Consider the following 25,258-nt stretch of genomic DNA (forward strand, 5'->3'; position numbering starts at 1 on the left):
CGCTCCAATGGATGTTGAGGATGGAGCGGAGACAACGCTGGTGGAAGCGTTCTAGGAGCCGTAGGTGATGCCGGTAGAGGACCCATGATTCGGAGCCGAACAGGAGTGTGGGTATGACAACGGCTCTGTATACGCTTATCTTTGTGAGGTTTTTCAGTTGGTTGTTTTTCCAGACTCTTTTGTGTAGTCTTCCAAAGGCGCTATTTGCCTTGGCGAGTCTGTTGTCTATCTCATTGTCGATCCTTGCATCTGATGAAATGGTGCAGCCGAGATAGGTAAAAGGTACAAGGACTGCCTAAAGAAATCTCTTGGTGCAACTCAGGAGGGGAAGGGGAGATTGGGGATAAAGAAGATAGAAATAGGAGAATAAGGAAAATGTTGGATGTTGTAGGAATGTTGTCTTATAAAGAGTTGAAAATAAGAAAACAGAAATGGAAAAGGAGGAAAGGTAATGATGGAAAAACAGAAAGAGAAGATAAACAAAATATAAAATGGCTACGCTGAACTATATGACTTTAAATATTAATGGAATACATAACCAAATTAAAAGGAAGAAACTACTAAATTTAAATGAATAAATGTATTCCATTAGAAAAAATAACATATAGGTTAAGAAATAATATTGAAATATTCGAACAAGTATGGGAGCCTTACATTAAATACAATAGCGAAAATCTACCGGGGACAAACATTACCTAAGTTGATGGAAGGAGAAGGAAAGAAAAGAATGGACTCAGTAGAATTTCTGGTGTATTTTTGTTGAATGACAACATTGTCTGACTGGCTTAATGCAACCTAGATTGTATACCTAAAATGGATGAGAGGGGGGGGTGGGGGGGTGGCTTGGGAGGAGGTGGGGGGGGAGAAAAAGTCACTGTATATGTGTGAAAAAGAAATAGTGTATATCATGGCTAATGTGATTTATGGTGTGAAAAATAAAAAATTTTAAAAAAAAAGAAAAGAAAGAAATCTCTTGGTGCCTGCCACATTGACCACCGCCAGTGGGCTGATATCGCCTCAAACCGTGCATCTTGGCGCCTCACAGTTTGGCGGGCAGCAACCTCCTTTGAAGAAGACCGCAGAGCCCACCTCACTGACAAAAGGCAAAGGAGGAAAAACCCAACACCCAACCCCAACCAACCAATTTTCCCCTGCAGCCGCTGCAACCGTGTCTGCCTGTCCCGCATCGGACTTGTCAGCCACAAAAAAGCCTGCAGCTGACGTAGACTTTTACCCCCTCCATAAATCTTCGTCCGCGAAGCCAAGCCAAAGAAGAAAGTATCAAATGTGCTGGAGAAACTCCCAGGACGCTTGTCCATTGCACTCGACCCCAGCATCAGCAGATTTTCTTGTTTAAACCCATGATCGTCCTACTCTAGCAGATCGCTGGTGTTTTAATTTTTGTCCGTAACTGCTTTTATTCCTTTGCTCAACCAGATGAAACATAAGAGGTCAAAGCCCCATCTGCCCCCCCCCCCCCCCCCCCCCCCCCACTGCTGGGAGTAACAAATGTAAGGGGATTGCTTTGAAAACCAATTGGCTTGCATCCTCTATGGCATCTTTCCACAACCTCAGAACATCTCAGTGGGTTTCGTTCTAATGCAGGAAATGTGGCCGTCTGAAATGCATAGCAAATTCCCACAAGTCGTGACATGAAAATGACCAGATCACTGTAAAACCCTTAAGCTTTGGAATAGGTCACATCAATGTCCCTACTTCCAAGTCTAACACTCGTGCTACATGACCAACCGTTAAGGCAACACCAGACAATGTACTATAATAAACATGACCGAGAGGAAGATAAAACACCAGTTTTGCTTTAAGCAGAGTGTCTTGCGGAGTTTGAGAGATTACAACTGGACAACAATTTTTCTTCCAAAAGGTTTGCTTCCTGCAGATTATGATAGGTGACCATGCTGAACTCAAAGATACTTTCAGATTTGCATCAAATTAACTTCTATTAAACTTAGCATTCGTATCCTTCCCACAAATGTAACAGAACCTATCGCAGCTGTTGTGACATTAACAAGACATTTCTACTGTATTGAATCTTCCTGGAGACAACAAATGCTATCGTTAAGTACCCTCACTATGCTATTACCTGAAGAACATGTGCACCAATGTCCATTCAATCTATATCAATGTAACGCACAGCATCTGTGCATGCCAGCTGCTTTTATAGCCTGTCTGCATCTAACCTGATGAAGCATGCTCAGGCCTAAGACAACATTTTGCATAGCACTTGCACTGAATGCATGCCCAGGCTTGCTTGGACTGACCAAAACTGGTTGGTTTATTGGCAATATATTAGTAGACAAAATATGCCCGGAAATCACAAAATAGGTTATATTTTAAAAATGGTATGTGATAGGAACATTTTAAGGTGATTTACATAATCAGCAATCTAAAATCTGTAAAAAAAAATATCCAAAAGTGTTTAGGAAGCAAGATCTTCGTTGTCCAGTGTAATGGGGTGTCAAGTCCGGTTTAATGCTATAATTTACATTTGAACTAAATTAGCTCCATTCAATGAGTGAGATGCACAGTGGAACAATAACATGCAGAAATCTGATAAAGACAGCTTTTAACATGGAAAAAACATCACCAGTCAATGTCAGGATTTTATTCCCAAATCCAAAGTTCCAACCAAGACAGATCTGACCAAGAAACAACTGGATAATTTTCATTAAGCCTCTGTAAAAAAAAACCTGAAGCTTTGCAATAGGTCACATCAATGTCCCCACCTCCAAGTCTAACATTAGTGTTGCATGACCAACCATTAAATACCAGACAATGTATATTTATAAAACATGACCTAGAGGAAGATAAATTGCATTTTTATTTTTGCAAAATCCCACCAGCGCTGACAAAGCCACGCCTTCTTTCCAATCCGGTGCTTCACAGAAAGTAAGAATGCATTGTCGTATTTTTTGCATCACCCTTCTAATTGTGTCTCCATGTGAACTGGCGGGCATTTTTAACAGCTAGTTTGCCACCAGTCTTTACTTGTGCCATTATTTAATTTCTGATAAATTAACTGTATGTAGTACTGTTTCTGCTAAGCAGCTTTTGTGGACTTGGGAACGTTGTATCATCTTAATTCCGTGGCAACTTGGCATTAACGGCTAATTGACTGACTGATTTGATTATTTTGGCAACAGTCTTAACATTATGCTTTTTATCTGAGTAGCCTTTATGGCAAGAAAAAAGATTCACTTCACTTAAGTTGTAGGTTTTGTCTCCACGATTCAGAGCCACGCAGGTCAGTCCAATAAACTTTGCAGTCTCATACCCCAGCCTAAGTGGTGAACCAAGTTATTTTACCCTTGGGCTGTGGTCACAAGTCATCCCACGGGTTAGGGTGGAGAATGTTATTAGCCTGATAATCCAGAGAATGCAAGTTCAAATCCCACTAGTTGGGAGCTTTGATTCAGCTGTTGCTTAATCTGGAAGGTGAAAAAGCTGCTTGTTGGTGAAATAATAATAAGTAAATACTTTTGTCACTAAAAGAAAATCCAGTCACCTCTCGGGAGCATTGTCAAACCAGAACTAGCCATGCTGATGATCCAAAGCTTGGCCCGAGAGGCTGGCTTTCAGAGGTTTCCTCGCGGAAAAATGGAAGGCTGGGTGAAGAGAGAGCCAAGAGCCTTGACAACCGAAATGAAAGGTGCCAGCAGTGCATCCACTAATGATCCATCGTGGCATCTACCAATTCCCCATACACGCCGGATACCAGGGGTTTACTATATAATCCTTCGACCAGAAGTAGGGAAGTGCTAGATATGAGCTGGAATATTAGTACACACAGCCTATATTTCCTTGCTCATTTTGATCACTTAGAGGGGTATTTAATTTCTGAACTACAGGGGCACGACTCCTCAGGAGTAAGAGGGATGCGGTGGCTTTTCGGATGCAAGGCAGGCTTCCTCGCTCTGCTACTCAGGTCCTCTGCATCGAGGGACTCACAGCTGTAACATCGTGAATGCAAATGAATTTTGTGCAGAGCGAGCACAGGTCCACGGAACTAATGTTTCAATTGCTTAGTCAACACAGCTACCTGGCTGGATTCATGAGCTTTTGAGAGAAGAAATTCCTTCCCATTTTCCGGCTTAAGTGAAAATTTCATTATTCTGAAACCATGTCCCCAAGTCCTAAGCTCTCCACAGCAAAGGTCAAACACCCTCAGATCTCATGTTTCCACTTGGACCGAACTCCCTCCAGTGACATCAACACAAAGAGGAACCAATACATAGGATGAGACAACACGCTTGGAGAACTAAAACTAACTTGTTAACTCACTTTTCCAATCCTGACGAGTCAGAAAACGTTGCTTCCCCTTTCACAGATGCCGCGGAGTGTTTCATGAACAGGAAAAATCTGGTATTAGGACAAAAAGACAAAAATTGCTCAGAAACTACCAAAAGATCTTGATCATAAAATTATCAGCTTTCACCAGTTCATTATATGTAACCGGCAGAATCACTAGTTCATTATACGTGACCGGCATTGGCAAATATTGGAAACATGGACGAAATCCCCATGAATTTTGACACGATAGACAATAGAGCAGTGGAGTGTAAACTGTGCAAGCCAGAAGTACAGGCCATGAAAGATCCAAGTTACTAAAATAAAATCATTCAAAAAAAATCCAGCATCTCCAGTGCAACAGATAGTACAGAGGATGATTTATTGTGGGGCACTGACGACGAAACGGAAGCCAACCCACCAGATTCAGACTGGGACCTGTATGATTGCGTAAACTGTGAGACTCTGGATGTGCTTGCCGAGGTCCACCTCAGACAATGATAGCGATTTTGTAGGATTTTGCGATATTGCATCTGCTGTGGAGCGATTGTGACCCTAGACGAATTGCAGTGGGATTTCTTGCTGCATGCTGGACCTGATAAGTTCCCTGTAAAATGTGCATTTGGACAGGTACGCTTCTACATAATTATTGTGAAAACATAATTCTTTTCATATCTTTGAATAAAATGTATAATACAGACCAGCTCCAGTTTATGAACACCTGACTTATGGACACTTGCATGTACAAGCAAGCCCCTAAATTATAAAATTGAAAACTCTTGACGAACTTATAGACGTTTAACATTATAATGCTAACATCAGAAAGGATCCCATCACACTGGTCACCATCTTTATCTTTTTTCATTAAAAATTTCTTTCTAGTATACTGGTAGCTTGAAAATTTGTTGTGGGTTGGGTTCTTTTTTGGTGGGTCGTCTTATACACTGAATCTACGTCGAACAGGTTTTTTTTTTAGGCCTGATTTTTGAGGGTTTCAAGAATCGACATACAGCAAAACATTGTGTGTGTGTGTGTGTGAGTGTGAGTGTGAGTGTGAGTGTGAGTGTGAGTGTGAGTGTGAGTGAGTGAGTGAGTGAGTGAGAGAGAGAGAGAGACAGCGGAGAGTCTGTTATAGAGAATGTGTGTGTGTGTGTGAGAGAGAGCAGAGAGTCTGTTATAGAGTGTGTGTGTGTGAGAGAGACGGGAGAGTGTTAAAGAGTGTGTGAGAGAGAGACAGGAGAGAGAGAGACAGGGGAGAGAGAGACAGGGGAGAGAGAGACAGGGGAGAGAGAGACAGGGGAGAGAGAGACAGGGGAGAGAGAGACAGGGGAGAGAGAGACAGGGGAGAGAGAGACAGGGGAGAGAGAGACAGGGGAGAGAGAGACAGGGGAGAGAGAGACAGGGGAGAGAGAGACAGGGGAGAGAGAGACAGGGGAGAGAGAGACAGGGGAGAGAGAGACAGGGGAGAGAGAGACAGGGGAGAGAGAGACAGGGGAGAGAGAGACAGGGGAGAGAGAGACAGGGGAGAGAGAGACAGGGGAGAGAGAGACAGGGGAGAGAGAGACAGGGGAGAGAGAGACAGGGGAGAGAGAGACAGGGGAGAGAGAGACAGGGGAGAGAGAGACAGGGGAGAGAGAGACAGGGGAGAGAGAGACAGGGGAGAGAGAGACAGGGGAGAGTGTTTTAGAGAGTGTGTGTGTGCGTGAGACAGAGAAAGACACACACACACACACACACTCACACACACACGAAGTGTACAGGTGCACTGAAATTCTAATTTGCTGCAGTCACGCAAGTAGTTAAGGTACACGAGAAAAATAGTATAAATTACAATATGCCATGAGAGAAAAAAAAAACAAACAAAAGGATGAATAAATAATATATTCCCAGTTGCAGTCAGTGTGGGCAGATAGAGAACAGACAGATCTTTTGGTCGTCCCAAAATAGGTCAAAGTGAGGGTAGCTCGGGGGGTTGCGGGGGGTGTGGGATTCAAGGTCCTGCTGGCTGTTGAGAGAAACAGGTTTTGAACTTTGAGGCGCTGGAGTGCTGGCCTCTGTACCTTTTGACCAAAGGCAGCAGTGAGATAAGATGGTGACCAGTGTGATGGGATCCTTTCTGATGTTAGCATTATAATGTTAAACGTCTATAAGTTCGTCAAGAGTTTTCAATTTTATAATTTAGGGGCTTGCTTGTACATGCAAGTGTCCATAAGTCAGGTGTTCATAAGCTGGAGCCGGCCTGTATTATACATTTTATCCAAAGATATGAAAAGAATTACGTTTTTGTGGCGGTGTGAGCAGCGGAAGAAACACAACCACCACATTGAGGGTTGTTAACGACTGTTTATATTCAAATTCAACGCGCCCCTTCAAGGGCAGCATGAGCTCAGTCACCTGGTGCCCTGTGACGTCATAATCACTGCCCAGGGTGCGCACTGGAAGGGATACTGGAGTCAGAGAGAAACCTCTGACGACGCCATTTCCCCATGGCTGCCCCACCACGTGGCGATACAAGCAGGGCCGGTTCCCCATGAGGATGTGATCCGCCACATTTTCACAATAATTATGTAGAAGCGTACCTGACCAAATGCACATTTTACAGGGAACTTATCAGGTCCAGCACGCAGGAAGAAATCCTACTGCAATTCGCCTAGGGTCACAATCGCTCCACAGCAGATGCAATATCGCTGGCTCTCCACTCAGCTCTGATTTATCTTGAAAATGGCAACTCATACATACGGCTGCTCTTCCTTGACCACAGCTCAGCTTTCAACGCCTTTGTTCCCTCAGTGCTGGGCCTCTGTACTCCCCTCTACAACTGAATCCTTGACTTTCTCATTGGAAGACCATGGTCAGTATGAATTGGAAACAATGTCTCCTCCTCACTGATCTTCAACACAGGCGCACCCCAAGGATGCGTGCTTAGCCCACTGCTCTACTCGTTATACACCCATGACGGAGTGGCCAGACACAATTCCAATGCTATCTATAAGTTTGCCGATGACATCACAGTTGTCGGCAGAATCACAGACAGGAATGAGGAAGCGTACAGGAGGGAGATAGATCAGCTCGTTGAATGGTGTAACAAAAATAACCTTGTGCTCAACATCAGCAAAACCAAGGGAGATGATTGTAGACTTCAGGAGGAAGTCAGGGAGCATGACCCAGGCCTCATCGAAGGCTCAGTAGTGGAGAGGATCAAGAACTTCAAATTCCTGGGTGTCAACATCACTGAGCATCTGTCCTGGAGCCTTCAAAATCACAAAGAAGGAGATTTGGTACGTCACTGAAAACTCTCAAAAACTTCTTCAGGTATACTGTGGAGAGCATTCTGGCTGGCTCCATCACCAATTCTCAGGACAAGAATAAACTCCAGAGGGTTGGTAACTCTGCCTGTGACATCACACGCACCAGACTCCACTCCATCGAGGACATCTACATGAGGTGGTGTCTTAAGAAAGCTGCCTATATCCTCAAAGACCCCCACCACCCAGGCCATGCCCTCTTCACTCTGCTACCATCAGGGAAAAGGTACAGAAGTCTAAAGACGAGCACTCAGCGGCACAAGGACAGCTTCTTCCCCGCTGCCATCAGGTTCCTGAATAATCAGTGAACCAAAGACACCGCCTTACTTTTCATGTACTCCTTTTTATTTATAGTAATGTTGTGAGATGGTTATAATATGAATGTTTGCTCTATGATGCTGCTCCAAACACCAAATTTCATGACTCATGGCAGTAATTTCAGATTCTGACCTCAATCCCTCATTTCTTAATTCCCTGTATCTCTGCAATTTATTCTCACTCATGCCTACCAACTCTCCTTTGATTCTTTTCAACCGTTAACCAAACTAAACGGCAAGTAAGTTACGGCCGCCAATGGACCTACCGGCACAACTCTGGGACATGGGAGGAAGCCCACGTTATCGTGGAGGGAATGTGCCCAGCTTCCCAGAGACAGCAGCCAAGGCTAGGATCGGAGCTGGAGCTCTGCAGCTGAGAAGCATCAGCCCTAACCACCCGCTCACCATTCTCTCCACGCAGGGGAAGTTTACTGGAACCCCCGAATCACTGATGCATAAAGGGAGCACTCAGTCATGTCAGCATTGTGGGTGAGAAGATTGAAAAAAAAAGAGTAAATATGTGTTTGGTAGAATCGATCTATGGAAATAATTTATTGCATCAATTCATGAACACAAGTAACACATGTAGACAGTGGATTGCTTCTGTGCATTTAACACTTTTGAAGACTTGAGTAGTGTTTAAAATACACGTCTACGTCTGAGGGGCAAGTGGAGAGCATTCTGTCCCTATGAGTGTCTTTATCTGAAGTCTACAACCCATTGGAATAGAGCTCATGAGATCAAAACCACCAGCACAAAAGTTAAATTGCCAGAATCCAGTTCCAGTCTGGAAGACTTCCATCAGAAGATAAAACATTCTCTTTTTTTTTTAACCTGGACTGGGACCACAAGTTGTGACCGCTTCTCCGTACTCCTCTCAAAAGTAACCTCCAACACCACCCCATCACAACTCCATTTAAATCATTCATCCTTCACCTCCTTTCTAATATCAAATGCTCCTCTACATGAAGAACTACCTCAACTCTCAGCCAGCCATTCTTCTGTGAACTTAGCCGGTAAATGCTGCAGATTAAAGGGCTATGAGCACCTCATCATGTAGCCCCATCTTTTTCCCCATTCACACCGAGGACACTGAACAGTGCTCATTCCTGCCCCAGGGATGGGGCCGTGTAGCAAATGCGGATCACTCTGCCCTTGCACCAGCTGAGACAGGGAGCAGATTCCTCCCTGGGCTCAACTCAGACGGAGTCACCGAATGGGCGAATCTGTGTGAAATTATTTCAGATTTCAGATTTATTGTCTGAGTGCCGACGTGAGATCACATACAACCTTGTGATTCTTTTTCCTGTGGGCAAGGGAGAATTACCACTTATCAGTAAAGCAAAAAAAAACCTGACTCAAATATAGAAATGTAAACTAACTGACTGTGCAATACAGAGAGAGAGAGAGAAAGCAATAAAGTGGAAAAGTAAGAGTCCTTAAATAAGCTTGGTGTTGAGGAGTCTGAGGAGTCAGCTGTTACTGAACCTGGAGGTGCGAGTCTTGTGGCACCGACACCTCTTCTCTGATGGCAGCCAACGAGAACAGAGCGGGTGCTGGGTGGTGTGGACCCTTGATGAATGCTGCTGCTCTCCAACAGCAGCGCTCCCTGTCGATGTTCTCGATGGTGGGGAGGGTTTTGCCTGTGATGTCCAGGGCAGTGTCCACTGCCTTGGCCAAAGCTTTCCGCCCAAGGGGTATTGGTTTCCCCATACCAGGCGTGATACCTCCAGTCAGTATACTTTCCACCACGCCTCTGAAGAAATCTGCAGGGTTTCCGATATCATACCAATCCTCCGCAAACTCCTGAGGAAGTAGAGGCGCTGACGTGCTTTCTTCATGATGGGTGTTGCCAAGATCCTCTGAGAAATGTCCCAAGAACTTAAATTTGGTCACCCTCTCCCCAAACACTGCAAAGTGGTGGTGCTGCCAACTCAAAATGTTTTGGGTTAGCAGCATCAGGGGAGTTGTACAGTTAAGTACACTCCCAGTTTATTTCTACCCCCCCACCCCCCCCGCCAGACATGAATTAGTTCTGTGGCTTAAAACAACTTCCACATGCTCATTTAACTTCAGTTCACAGAAGTCTCTTTTTTGACATTCCTATCTCTATCCAAAGATCACCTGGGACAAATCTAGAAGATAAGTTCAGATCCACATCCCCCCCTGCTTTGTGCAGCGCTCCTTGAAAGTTACTGCTTGTTTAAATTTTCAGATGGGATCAGCATTTAAAAATGGCACCTATGGGGATTGGCAGATGCCGGATAAGTGCGTTTTCTGGTTGCTTGAGACTTACTCACCCAACAGTTTAAAAGACAAAATTACGATACTGTGAATTTAGCCGGTAAGTGCTGCAGATTAAAAGACTATGAGCACCTCATCATGTAGCCCTATCTTTCTCCCCCAAAACAAATGCCTGGTTAACCCCATTTTCCACAGCAGTTTGAAAGGGCCCTGTTGAACCAAATCTGCAAGTTGCACAAAAATGCTATACTGCACGTACACTAAACAAATTTCACTTGGACTTCTACCTTCCAGCATTTTTCTTTATTTTCAGTCACATTCTTGGAGAAAATTTAATCTGCATCTGCAGGTTCCGTCCCCTCCACGGAGTCGCCCGGAAGGCGAACAATAACATTATGGATAATTAACTCCCTTCCCCAAATTTACAGATGAATCATCTGACTGGGGTGACTCTTACTAAACAGGAATAAGGAGACACTTTACGAGAGTCACCCCAATGGCGAGCGGCATCAACCAACTCTTCATTCTTTATTCAAACAGCTGCTAAGAGCAAAGCACGACCAAGGCCCCCGCTCCTCTGGCTGAATATTTGCTCCCATCTTCACCAAAGGCTTATGTTTTAGTGTGTATCTTTGTATTGTGTGTATGTGTGTCCTGGAACATCTGGACAGCAAAGATGCGCTTTATCGACTGTAGTTCAGCATTTAACTCCATCATCTCCTCTAAACTGATCAGCAAACTCCAAGAATTGGGACTCAACACCCTACTGCTTAATTGGATCATGGGTTTCTTCATCTCCAGACCACAATCAGTGAGGAATGGTAAGAACTTCTCCTCCACAACCTCCATCAGTACCAGAGCACCAAAGGGCTGTGTTCTTAGCCCCCTGCTTACTCCTTTAACCTACGACTGTGTGGCTCAGTATGACAATAACATCATCTACAAATTTGCTGACGGTACCACAGCAGTGGGTTGTATAAAGGAAGGGGTTGAGTCAGCGTACCGGATAGAGAGTGAAAACCTGGCTGAATGGTGCACCGACAACAACCTTGCACTCAATGTCACCAAAACTAAGGAGCTGATTGTTGACTTCCACAGAAAGCCAGAGGTGTATGATCCAATGATCATTGGGAGAAAATCGAATTACAGGGGGAATCTACCTGGTAAATCGCCAACTCGGATATTTAAGGAGGATCCCATCTCCGCAATGATGCAAAACACACACTCTGCTGAATGTTCGAGATGCAGGCTGCCCGGTGACATCACCGGGATAAGCGGGTCGGCCATTTCGCTTTCTATCGGCCGTGGACTAGACCTAGGTAAGTTTAACTGGGTTCCCGGACTACCTCGGAGGTTGGATTCTGACAGGGTTGACCCGGTTGGGCCCTTTCAAACTGCCACGAATCTGGGGCGCTTAACTGGGCAAATTGCCCGGTTAACCGCATCTTACACAGCAGTTTGAAAAGGCCCTATTGAACCAAATCTGTACATTGACTGAGTAAGGATTTCCACTGGCACTAGGGCCCAAGGAAATGAGTGAAAAGTAATGTTTCCCATCTCTTAGATTACACATGTCAAACTCAGGCCCGTGGGCCAAATTTGGCCCGTGATATCATTATATTTGGCCCGCAAGATCATATCAAATATGTATTAGAGCTGGCCCGCTGGCCGCCGCACCAGTATAGTGCATGCACAGCTAATACTACAAATCCCAGAATGCTTTGAGAATGCGTTGGTGCCGGCCCGTCAGCCCACTAATCGCCCCCACCTCCTCTCTTTACTTTCATTAGTATCTGTGACCTGTCGCCCAACTCACATGTAATAAACCCCTTACGAAAAATGGCCAAACGAAAGACAGAAAACAGGACCTTTCAAGACAGGTGGGAGGGAGACTATATGTTCATCATTTTAAAAGACAAACCTGTTTGTCGTTGAAGCAAGTTGTTATTTTTTTGACTTGTTGGCTTGTGAAAAAAAATACATTTAAAAGGAGCTTAAAGGCTATAGAGAAATATTATTTATTGAATATTTTATTTCTCATTTGTTAATGCTTTTTCTGGAAAGAGTTTAACCAAAACTATTATTAAACATTTACTTTAAAAAGAAAAAGTTTAACATTACATATGTTGAAAGAAGAGAAAACATGCAGATGTTGAAAATTATCAATAAATATTTAGTTTGGCCCACGACTTAGTCCAAGTTTTTAATTTTGGCCCTCTGTGAATTTGAGTTTGACACCCCTGTCTTAAATGGTCGCAGCTTGCAGAGCCAAAGTTGTCCGACAATTTCGGCCTCAACCTTCTTGCAAACTGCCATTACTGTGACACGTTAACCCTCTTCACAGATGCTGCCTGACCTGATAAGTATTTTGGTCAAACGAAAGTGTGCCTACACTGTGATTGAAGTAAAAACACAATGCTGGTCAATCTTTACATAGCAAAAATAAAGATACCTTTATAACCTACATTTCAGGCTTGAACCCTTCATTAAGGAATGAGCATAATGGTGGAAGTCATGACTTCTCTGATATCCTGATGAAGGGCTCAAGCCTGAAACATTGGTCATGTATCTATATTTTTGTTATATAAAGGACACTGTTTTACCTGCTGAGTTTCTCCAGCATTGTGCTTTGACTGAGAAGTATTTGCATCATTTTCTGCAAGTATATCAAAACTGATTATCTGGCATCCTTGTGAACTAGGTGATTTGTCTCACCCACTGAGTCCCTTCCATTCTCCCTTCAGCCTCCTGCACCGCTCCAGAGCATTCGTTGATTAACAACTCTTCCGTTTGCCCCACTGTGATTGGTTCAGTTTTAGTTACTTCTGACTATAGTTTGCCGATGATTATTGGGTGGCACAGAGGAGCAGCTAGTGCTATTGCCCCATCGCTCCACAGTCCTGACCTCTGGAGCTCTCTGCCTGGAGTTTGCATGCCCTCCCTGCGACTCTGTATTCCAAAGGTGCGCAGGGTCAAGTTTAAACTCAGACACACAGCACGGTGACAGGCCATTTCGACCCAGGGGCCCCGTGCTACCCACTTACACCCGCTAAGTTTCGAACAGTGGGAGGAAACCCCACGCAGGCACGGAGAGAATGTGCAAACTTCTTACAGACAGTGCCAGATTCGAACGCCGATCCCAGGTGCTGGTGTTGTAACAGCATTGCGCTAACCACTACGTTAACCGTGCTGGTAAGCTGTTGAAAGTTGTCATTGGTATGCAATTGGTTCTTTTCTGGGCAGATTAGATTGAATACTCTTCATGCAGGACAGCTAAAATCTTGGGGGGGGGGGGCGAAATGGGAATGTAGGGACAAAGGGTGATGGGGATGGGATTGTTCTGTGAGCTGGCATAGCCTCGATTCATGGAAATGGTCTCCTCCTCTGCATTAGAAGGCATGTGGAATAGTTGATTTTGATGCTGCGTTTGGGTTCAAGGACATATCTCAAATCGGTGACAAAGTTCAGGAATATTCAGTTTTAAAAGGTTCATTCTGTGACCTTCAGGAACTGTTGTACGATGGATAGGCTCAGGTCCTCAGGTTTCAGTGTTTAGGCTTCACTGATGGTGGGAGGAGAATGTGCTCGTGACCCTTCAAATATTCCCAGACAGACCTCTTGCAACCCACATCATTGATGTGATACCTTGATGAAGGGCTCAAGTCCGAAACGTTGGTTATGTGCCTTTATCCTGGTTGCTTTACACTGTTTGACCAGCTGAGTTTCTCCAGCTGTGTGCGTTTTTTAAAAAAACTTCCATCACGGTGTCTGCAGACTTTCGTGCTTTGCTTCCCTGATCCTGGCGTTCCTATCACCAACCACACACTGAGCCCCACAGTCGCACCGCGTCCCCCAGCCATATTCCAGATTTGACTCTGCCTGCATGACCCACTTGCACTCTGGAGTGTAAACTCACGCATCGGGAGTGAGTCAGATGCAGAGCCAACAGGATTCCCAAACTATCAGATTCCAGGTTATCGAAGTGTTACTGGGTTTTCTCAGCATTCAAACTCTTTTTGTTTTTGAATACTTTATTCAAAATTTTAAGCCACAGTAGTCAATTAAGTTCAAGTATGGTAAGTACAAGAAAACATGTGGTGAATACCAAATCCCTCCCTACCCCCCCATCCACCCCACTAACCCTCCCTCCCCCTCCCTACTAACTCCAACCCCCAAAGATAGAAAAAAGAAAGGAGATTCACCCATCAAGATTAAACTGTCGATGGAACTAACATTATTTTTATTAGGGAATGTTAAAATGTTGGGTTTGAAATTGAGGTTAACTAGATATCAAATTGCGTTTTTAAGATTATCTTTGGCTGTAGCGAGAAAATGTATAGCGGTTACTTGGAAAAATGAGATTGATTTAAGTTTGCAACGATGGAGAACATTGGAAAGATAATGTATAATTTACGTGATAATTATCTTTTTTTTTTTAAATCGAAAAGTATGGAGCCCCTATTTGGGTTTAAAGTTTTGAACTTTCTATGGACCACTGTGGCGGTATTACCCTAAATCGGGGCATTTAGTTATGTTATTGAAGCGTTCGACCTTTTTCAGCAATAAGCCAGAAGGATGATATGCACAGTATCAGATCTTGACTTCAAATTTCTTCCATCACTTTGTTCCAAAGAGCTATATTTAAAGTGCCATAATGCTAAATGAAACTGGGCTAAGCAAGGTCTCATAGATAGTTGAAGACTTGACCTGTATTTTTTTTGTTGTTGTACTGTTGCCCAAGACACCAGAAAGAAAAAAAAACTCACTCTTCTTTGAGCTAAGCAGGCTGTGGATATAAAATACAAGATCAACCGTAATCTTATAAATGGCATTGAGACAAAACAGGCAGAATGATTTCATCCTACCATGACCAAACAGGAAGTCTGTCTGGTTAGAACGACAAACCTTCACACTTTCCCCATTCACAGATCACATGGACTCTCGTAACCCCTCAAAAGATCCAGGCAATTTCAGATGCAGTCAAACAATATTCATTGCAAAAAAAGAGATTCTATTGACACTGATTCATATTCACTTTGCTAAATTCCTTTGCCATCAACATGTTGTGGTCACACCACTGACCAGCACAAAAAGACCAGCCATATACGCACCATGATTATGTATCCCTCGGGCAGTGAGAAGGCTGAACGACCAAAGGAACGGCTCACACTAACCACCCAAGACTCTCAAATGTATAAAACCAAATGTATTTATTTATTTGTATAGATAAAATACTTGTCCTGCATATGTATTGTTTGTCTGCATGTGTGTTATGTCTGGTTGTGTGTCTGCGTGGTTTGCACCAAGGACCGGAGAATGTTGTTGCGCCGGGTGGCAATTGTGCAATCAGCTGACAACCAACTTGATTTGACTTGACTGCAAAGATCTGAGGTTTTTGCACCTGAGGGCTGTAACTTATTCCCGACTCCTACCATCTACAAAGCTGAAACCATAAATGCCATGGAATGCCCTCCACCTGCCTGGATTCATTCAGCATAACCAATACTCGAGAAGCTCTGACCATCCAAAGAGAAAGCAGCACGCATGGTTGCATGCGCGCACCACCCAACACGTTCAGTCTCTCCACCATCAGGGTGTAGAGTTTATTTTGTGTGCCATCACCAAAATATTTGCCCAGGGTTCCCCAACACCTCCTCCCAAACGCCTGGCCTCTACGACGAGAAGGAAAAGGTTTTTTTGTCACCTGTGGGTTCTCCCACACAACCCCAATTTAAATTACATTGCTGGTGCTTCACTGTCACCTAGTTTAACTCCCCATTTAAGTTGTCCACCTCTTTTCCAAGTCTAATTAATGATTAAAAAAAAACTGTGTCATCCAATAGAAAAAATAGAAACTTACGGCTCCTTCACCAAATATTTCAGAATTTGTTTTTTTTTTCCCATTGTAATTTGATTCTCTGATCCACCCTCCCTCCCCCCCAATTTACTCCGTCTATACCTTTCGTTGTCTTGGGTAAAGATAACATCCTTGTAGTATTTTAACTACTCTAAACCCTGTCTTTGGACTTTGCAACACTGTACCTTGCACTCTGAGAACAAATCTTTTGACGTTAATTACAATAAATTCTGAATCTGATGTCAGCAAAACCAAGGAAATTATTGTGGACTTCAGGAGGAAGTCAAGAGAACACAGCCCAGTCGTCATCAAGGGTTCAGTAGTGGAGAGGGTCTAGAATTTCAAATTTCTGGGTGTCAACATCTCCGAGGATCTGACCTGGAGCATCCACGTTGATGCAATCACAAAGAAGACCCGCCAGTGGCTCTACTCTGTGAGGTGTCTGAGAAAATCTGGTATGCCACCAAAGACTCTCGTAAACTTCTACAGGTGTACCGTGGAGAGCATTCTGGCTGGTTGCATCACTGCCTGCTATGGAGGCACCAACTCTCAGGACAAGAATAAACTCCAAGAGTTAACTCGACCTGCAGCATCACAGGCACCAGACTCCACTCCATCCAAGACATTTACAGGAGGCGGTGTCTTAAAAAGCAGCCTCTATCCTCAAAGATCCCCACTACCAAGGCCATGCCCTCTTCACTCTGCTATCGTAGAGGAGCTAAAGATGAGCACTCAACAGCAAAGGACAGCTTCTTCCCCGCTGCCATCAGATTCCTGAATAATCAATGAACCAAAGACACTGCCTTACATTTTGTGCTCTGCTATTTTTATTTTTTATAGTAATGTTGTAAGATGGTTATAATATGCATGTCTGCTCTATGATGCTTCCACAAAACACCGAATTTCATGATTGTTCATGAAAATAAATTCTGAGGCTGAGGAAGGTCAGGGTAACACAGCCCAGTCCTCATCGAGGGCTCAGTAGTGGAGAGGGTCAAGAACTTCAAATTCCTGGGTATAAACATCCCAGAGGATCTGACCTGGAGCCACCACATTCATGCAATCACAAAGAAGGCCCGCCAGCGGGACTATACTTTGTGAGGTGTCTGAGGAGGTTCGATATGACATCTACACGAGGCGTTGTCTTAAAAAAAGCAGCCTCTATCCTCAATGACCCCCACCACCCAGGCCACGCCCTCCACTCTGGTACCATCAGGAAGAAAAGTACAGCACAGCTTCTTCCCCGCTGCCATCAGGTTCCTGAATAACCAACGAACCAGAGACATTGTTATTTTTTCTTTTTTTTTTAAAATCGCAAGATGAATGTTTGCTCTATGACGCTGCCACAAAAACACCGAATTTCATGACTTGTTTGTGACAATAAATCCTGATCACCCTGAAACAGTCATTGTTTCTTTGCAGAGTCAGAGATGGGAGACATTTGCTGGTTTGGTTCAAGGGAGGAGGGGCTCCCCGAGGGCAGCAGCAGGCCAATGTTCTAAAGAATCATCACCCCTTTCACCCACCTCTGCCACTCAATGAGATCAGGGTGGATCCTGTGATTCACTTTCCCTCTCGGTCACCTGCACTCTTGATTTTTTTCCAGGTCAGAAATTAATCTGAGCTTTCAACCCAACATCGACAGCACATTTGCCGAGAGAATTTCAGAGATTTACAACCTTCTGAGCAAAGAGCTTTCTCCTCTAAATCTTCTTAAATGTTTACTTGGTATCAAGAACGGTTGTGGCAGCTGCGAGGTCAATCCTCAGAGGGGCGGGACGTGCCCAACGGTTGGGTGGATCGTTTGGGCAATGATCTGCTCCCCCCAGAAGCACATCAGTGCATTCCCACTTCGTGGCCTTGAGGATCTTAGTACGGTACTGGGTGCTCCTTCCCAGTTTTCAGCAGTTGGGGTAGTGGGGAGCAGTAACTTCCGGTAGGCTTTATGAACATCCTTAAATCTTTTTCCTTGCTGCTCTGGTAACTGCTTCCCATGAGTGAAACACAAAAGTCTGTAAACGGGGTGATTGTAGTAAAAATACACCGAGACGCTGGAGGAACTCAGCATCCATAGGAGACAAACATACATTTCCATCATTTCGGGCCTGAGCCCTTCTTCAAGGAATGAGCGGAAATCGCAGAATACAGGCTGGGGGGAGGGATCCAGACCAACAAAAGGTGTTAACTGGATATGATAAGGGGAGAGGTGAGAATTGATTGTGCAAAAGGAGATGGGAAAAGGGAAAGAGCTGGGGGTGTGGGGGGGGGAAGAAGTAGTTTGGGGGGGGAGGGGGTGTGTTTTTCCCACGACAGACCCTGCTCTGATGCATGTGAGCAACATGGTCTGCAGTCTCAATTTTGGGATTGTTGGCCTGGAGCTAAGGATATGCTTTCTTAGAGAGTCTTCCAGGTGTCCACAACAACAAGCAAGGCTTCTCTTTCCTTCTACATCCCTCAAGTCACACCATTTGTCTTCCAAACCATTTGTTCCCTGCGTTTAAGCAATGAGAAGCTAGAGGGGAAGGCAGGCAGCATCCCTGGAGAGAAACATTTCACATTGGGTCCTTTTATCAAGACCTGAAGAAACATTCTAGTCCAAAGCATTGACTGACCATTTCTCTCCATGGCTTTTGCCCGACCCAGAGTTCCCCCGTGCTCTTATCATAGATTCCACCACCTACAGTCTTAAGTTTCACTTGCTCCCTTTGTATGCTTACTTTCAGACAAGCAAAAAAAAACACGGACAGCCCAGTTAGTGTAGTGGTGAGCGCAATTGTTGTGGCGCCAGCACTTGTCTGCAAGGAGCTTATACGTTCCCCTCGCATCTGCGTGGGTTTCCTTTGGGCGCTGCAGTTTCCTCCCACCCTTCAGAATGCACAAGTGTTGTTGGCCAATTGGGAGGCACCGGCTCGAAAAAGCCTTTTATTGTGCTGTATGCCTCAATTTAAAAATTAAATTCAAAAGAGCCGTTTGTGCATCCATGCCACCTAGATAGCCGCCTGCACCGTTAAACTGTGTGGATTCAGAATTGGCTTGCCTATAGAAGGTGGAGCGTAGTAATGCACGGAAAGTATTCTGCCTGGAGGTCAGTGACTAGTGGAGATCAGCAGAGAACTGCTCTGGGACCCCTGCTCTCTGTGATTTTTTTTAAATTACCTGGATGAAGATGGACAGGGGTGAATCATTAAGTATGCGGGTGAAACAAAGGTTGGAAGAGTTGTGGACAGCGGTGAAGGTTGTCGTAGGTTACAACAGGATATAGTCAGGATGCAGAGTTGGGTGGAAAAGTGGGAGATGGAGTTCAATCTGGGTAAGTGTGAGATTCTGGATTTTGGAAAGTAAAACTTAAAATCAGAGGTTAATGGTAGGTTGATAGAACAGTTAAGACAGCCTATGGTATTCTGAGCTTCATTCATCAGGGCACTGAGTTCAGGAGTCACGAAGTCAGGAGTAGAGAGGTCATAGGGCAATACAAATCTCCGGTGAGACCACATTTAGAGTATTGTGTTCAATTCTGTTCATCTCACTGCAAAAAGGATGTGGAAGCTATGGAGAGGATGCAGAGGAGATTTACCAGGATGCTGCCTGGATTGGAGAATGTGTTAAGGTTAGCAGAACCTTTTGATGCCAAGAAGGATGAGAGGTGACTTCATAGATTATGAGAGGCATAGATAAGGTGGCCAGTCAGCACCATTATCCCAAGGCAGGAGAAGCAAACACCAAATAAGGTTTAGGACTTCAGGGGCATTTTATTTTTAAAAATCACAGAGTTGTGGGTACCTGGAATACATTGTCAAGTATAGTGGTGAAGGCTGGAACAATAAGGGCATTTAAGAGAGGCACATGGATGAAAGAAATATAGAGGGTTATAAGGTAGGGAGGGTTTAGTTTTTATTTTAGGTATATATAGGGTGTAACATCATTGTGGGCCAAAGGGCCTGTACTGTGTTGTTATGTACCTTGTCTTTCTAACACTATACCTTGAGCTCTGCACTGTTGTTTTACCATTGTACTAGCTGCTGTATGGGTTGACATGCCTGGAGAGCATGCAAGATAAAGCTTTTCACTGAATCTCTGTACATGTGACAATAAACAATTCCTTTACTGGGCGATAGAGAAAGTACAGAAGATTCAGCCACTATGGATGTCGTAACACAACTACAATGGTCTTAATGGTCCACATTTGGGTTCAGGACATCACTAGCATTTATTTCCCATTCCTCAGTTGTATTGGAAAAACTACACTGAAAAAAACTGCATTCTTTCTGGTGAAGGCAGCTGCCTATTCCAGGATGATGATCCGCTGTTTCTCCATCCAGATGGTGTTCCTGGACTCCTTTTCCTATTTGGCTAACGAGCCTAGAGACTTGGATAGCACCGTTGGAGTAGTCTGGATGAGTCGGTGCCATACATTTTGTACGTGGCATGCAGGGAAGCCGTGGTATGTCGGCGGTGGAAGGCTTGAAAGTTTAAGGCGACGGATGGGGTGCCGATCAAACAAGCTGCTTCATCCTCGATTCTGCACCATCATTATTCAACGATTTTCACAACAAGGAATACATTGGAGAGGAAAATCCAAATTTCAATTCTAAGGTGATTAAACCTTGGAACATTTATCTCACTGCAGGAAGTAGGAAATGATGTTGGTGAATCAACTTTATCCACAACTTTCAATCCATTCAATTGATCACAACTCTTTAGTCTCCCCACACAAAGATAAATGATCGAACTTTCCTCCCCACTTTAGAACAGCTGATTCTTGAAGAACTGTAGACCGTGACACCATGATCCATCCTGTTGCCAACTTCTGTGCTGCCCAGGGTTTGAATGGATGAGCACTGACCAAATCTTTCAGAACTCACCCCCCCATTTTAATTTGACTCTCTACTACTACTGCAGACATTGCACTAAAAAAAGGAAATATTCCAGGGCAAGAGTTGACTGGAGATGGAAGAGATTAACCAGATGGTATTTTTCCAAATGATTGAGAAAATTAAACGAAACAAAATGGAAAATATTGAAAAATATCAGAAGATCAGGCAGGATCAGTAAAGAGAGAAACAGAGTTAATTCCATCCCGGGTCAAACATTTCTCTCTCTCTGCAGATGCTGCCTGACCAGCGTTTCCAGCATTCTCTGTTCTGAAGGAATAGCCTGGATCTTGTCCGCAGAGAGAGAGAGGAATGGCTTGATGACCTCCACAAGGTCTTCTTACACTGTATTGTTTTTAAACTTTGTTTCACAGTCCCATTTTGACCTTCTAAATTTGAATAATGTTGAATGTGGAACTTTGGTGATGGGAGTGATGCCTGAGAAATGGTCTTAACTCAGATGTTAACCTGAGTATGGCAGAAAAATTACAAATTCCAGACCAAGAAACTGTGAATGCTGGAACTGAAATATAAACACTCAACAGATTAGGAGGGAGAAATGGTGTTTCAACTCAATGACTTTTCATTAAAATGTGAAATATTACCCAAACCATTGGCAAGCAGAATGGCTGAGTGTAGAAAAAAGCCAGGTTGTGTGTACCCACGATTAAACTTCCTTTCTTTTCCCCCACTCCCCAAATTCTTCCACATGAACAAGGCTTCACCAAAATGAAGCCTGAACACGTTATGGTTCAGGAATGCATTCTCACCCCATGATTCCTGCCAGAATTACATGCATTGTCAAGGCTGGGCAGTAAAAGGATTGGAATCGTCATTCATGTCCTTCGGAGGAATATCCTGCAACTTTTCACAACTTTCAATGATCCACCAGTCAGTTTACATTATGTTACAGTGCACCATTAACTATTAAAATGAACAGTGTTCAATAGGCTGTTGTGTTTCTCATCCAAAGCACAAGCAACTGTGTTAACCATTGTTATCAGCCTTTGATCTCAGAAATGAGAGGCAACACTGCAAAAAGATCACACTTTCTTAATTTCATGAACAAAATGTTGAAGTGCAACTCAAAATTCTGCTTAGTCTGATCTCATTGGAAGACAATTCCATAATGAATCGTGATATTCGTAAGATCTCGGAGTAGGTTCATCTTTGACAAGCAGATAAACTGAAACTGTATAACATTTGCTTTCAAAAATTCTTACACATAACTCAACTCTTGGGCAGGGTGCAGGAAAGCTCCTGGTGAACAGAATCAGTGAACAACAGAACTTTGTTAGGTCCCCCTGACTTGTCCAGAAACACATCACCCAGACGACCAAAAATTGGACATTATCAACTGTCCATGACGCCAACTCAAACACCAAACTGGCCATAATATACACAGCCCAGAGAGCTCAGCTGTCCAATCAAATCGCCCGAGCACCAAACCATGGACCTTCTTCAGTCAGGTGGAATTAGTGAGCCTCTTGGGCCCCCTACAATGGGATTCATGGTCCATGATTCAGGCAAGACTACCTGCGACCCAATTCCACAGTCCTGCCAATCACGTCAAATTCAATCCATCGATCTCACAGCCTCCACATAAACAGTTTAGCACAACACCCAACCACACCAATCAAGAACGCGTGACTTTCTTTTTAAATTCAATTCCGACAAATACAAAACCCCCCACCGTATATTCTGATTGAATCCCAGCCTTTTGATTTCTGCTTTTCATCAAGGCGCTTAAAAGGCACTCTTTCAAAACTTGCACAGAATACAAGAGTTGCACCAGTTTTAAAAGCATGGCTAAAACTGAACTTAGGAGCATTTTTTTTAAACAAAAAGTAAACCTTTCAAGTGGCCATTCCAAAGGAGGACATGTTGATAGATTACTATATGTTCAATGTATCCACAAACACATAATATATATTATATACTCTCACACAAATATACACGCACGCATATACACACACATATTTTATATGTAAGTTTTCCCTTGCAACCGCGTCTGCCTATCCTGCATCGGACTTGTCAGCCACAAACGAGCCTGTAGCTGACGTAGGCATTACCCCTCCATAAATCTTCGTCCGCGAAGCCAAGCCAAAGAAAAAAAGAAATGTGTGTGTGTGTGTGTGTGTGTATATATATATATATACACACATTGACCACCGCCAGTGGGCTGATAACGCCTCAAACCGTGCATCTTGGCGCCTCACAGTTTGGCGGGCAGCAGCCTCCTTTGAAGAAGACCGCAGAGCCCACCTCACTGACAAAAGGCAAAGGAGGAAAAACCCAACACCCAACCCCAACCAACCAATTTTCCCTTGCAACCGTTGCAATCGTGTCTGCCTGTCCCGCATCGGACTGGTCAGCCACAAACGAGCCTGCAGCTGACGTGGACTTTTTACCCCCTCCATAAATCTTCGTCCGCGAAGCCAAGCCAAAGAAAGAAATATACACACACATACATACACACATATGTACACATATACATACATACATATATACACACGCATGTACACACATATACACATGTACATACATACAATATATATACATATGTACACACATATACACACACATATATACATACATACAAGCACACACATATATATATATATACATGTACACATATATACACACATTAATACATATACACATATATGTACACACATACATACAAGCACACACATATACATATATATGTACACATATACATACACACATATAGGTATACACACACATACATATGTACACACATACGCACATATATATACACATATGTACACACACACATATATATATATACATGTACACATACATACTCATATACACACGCATATGTACACACATACATACACATAGGTACACACATACACACGTACATACATGCACACATATATACACATGTACATACACATATATATATCTTCATATATGTGTGTGTGAATATAAATAAATATATATATATATATATATATATACACACACACACACAAACACATATATAGTGTGTGTTTGCATTTATGTTTGCAACAAATTTAATATTGCAATCCCGTTGAATTGAAACAGTATTGCCAGAAGAACAAATGCAAACAGACTAGACAGATATAAAATAGATGGTAACCTATAATCATGCCCTCCTTTGCAATGGCCAATCTTGAATTGAATTAACACACTGAAAACTTCAGGTTAAAAAAAAACCCAAACCCTCTGGAATTATGTTTTTTTTTGGGGTGGGGGGAGGTTTGAGACAGCAAAATGGTTTTATTGCTCCCAAAGAAAAAGGACAACAACGAGTTGCGGAAGGAAGGTTTGCATTTTTCTCAACTGCAAACAGCTTGAAACGTGCTGCAAACTTTGGGGCTGATTGGTTTTTAATCTTATTTTTTTAACTGCACGGTCGCCCCGGGCCGCAGCGCCTCTCCCCACCTTCACAGACGGTCCGGAGTGGGAGGGGGGGGGGGGCTTTTTGGGTTAAAAAAAACGCGACAAAAGGGGGAAAAGAAACAAAAATGGCAGCCCCAGTGTTGAAAAAAAAAGGACACAGAGTCGCCATATTTTGCAGGTCCCAAAGTGAATGTAACAAAAAAAGTAGCGAGTTGCAGCGGCTGCAACATTTGCATGTCTGGTGATTCATTGTTTACGTGCGATTTAAGAATTGCCAAGGGTTTGAATCGCCCGGCAAACACACACACAAATGTTTCCGAGGACACGCGTGCCCTTGCAATGCATTGAATGCAAAAAGCAAAGATCTGAAAATACTGGGTCACTTTGCATTGGAAAGCCCAACATCGCCCCTAATCCCCCACCCCCCTGCACCACCAGCATCGCTTGCCCTGAATGGAGCACACCCGACTTTCTCAAATCACAGCGTTGCAATACAGACCTTGCTTGCAAATGGTCTTTTTTTTAAAAAAGAAAAAAAAAGGGGCTGCGATGATTCTCCGGGCTTGTTTCAAGCAGATCTCATCTTCCGGGTCGCCTGCAATTCACTTCTGGTTACTGCAGGCAATGAGGGGGTCTGGGGCTGGGAGATCAGTCCATGAAAGTCGTTTCAGTGTCTCACTGACACGTTCCGTACACGATCTTTCTTCTTCCTTCAGCACTGTTATCCCCCTCAGTCGCCTCTTCCAATATTCGCCTTTAAAACATGTCAATGTGGGCAAGACTTTGGGAGAGTCACACCCCTATTTAAAAAACAAATACTTGCCTTTAAAGCAAAGGGATATTGATGTTCAAGGTCCTTGCAACAACTCGAATTTAAATCACACTTTTAATGGGGGGGGGGGGGGAAACCTCAAAACATGTTGAGAAATTGTGACCAAGATTCCTTTATTGCCGCGTAATCATCCA

General features: G+C 43.7%; 1 protein-coding gene across 3 annotated transcripts in view; it reads right to left on the reverse strand.

The window, feature by feature from the left end:
* Positions 1 to 25,028, reverse strand: part of LOC138752499 (zinc finger protein 362-like) — a 51,199-nt gene extending 26,171 nt beyond the window's left edge. For 2 of the 3 annotated variants that reach the window (XM_069915318.1, XM_069915316.1), the window contains exons 1-2: positions 24,792 to 25,028; positions 4,300 to 4,377 (exon numbers count right to left, since the gene is read on the reverse strand). The gene's annotated coding sequence lies outside the window, so the exon portion shown is untranslated. Of the gene's footprint in view, positions 1 to 4,299; positions 4,378 to 4,726; positions 4,905 to 24,791 lie in introns of those variants that run through there. The other variant, XM_069915317.1, reaches the window with a different exon arrangement.
* Between the last annotated feature and the right edge of the window lie 230 nt (positions 25,029 to 25,258).

This window comes from Narcine bancroftii, chromosome 2, assembly GCF_036971445.1.
Source record: "Narcine bancroftii isolate sNarBan1 chromosome 2, sNarBan1.hap1, whole genome shotgun sequence".
Lineage (NCBI taxonomy): Eukaryota > Metazoa > Chordata > Chondrichthyes > Torpediniformes > Narcinidae > Narcine > Narcine bancroftii.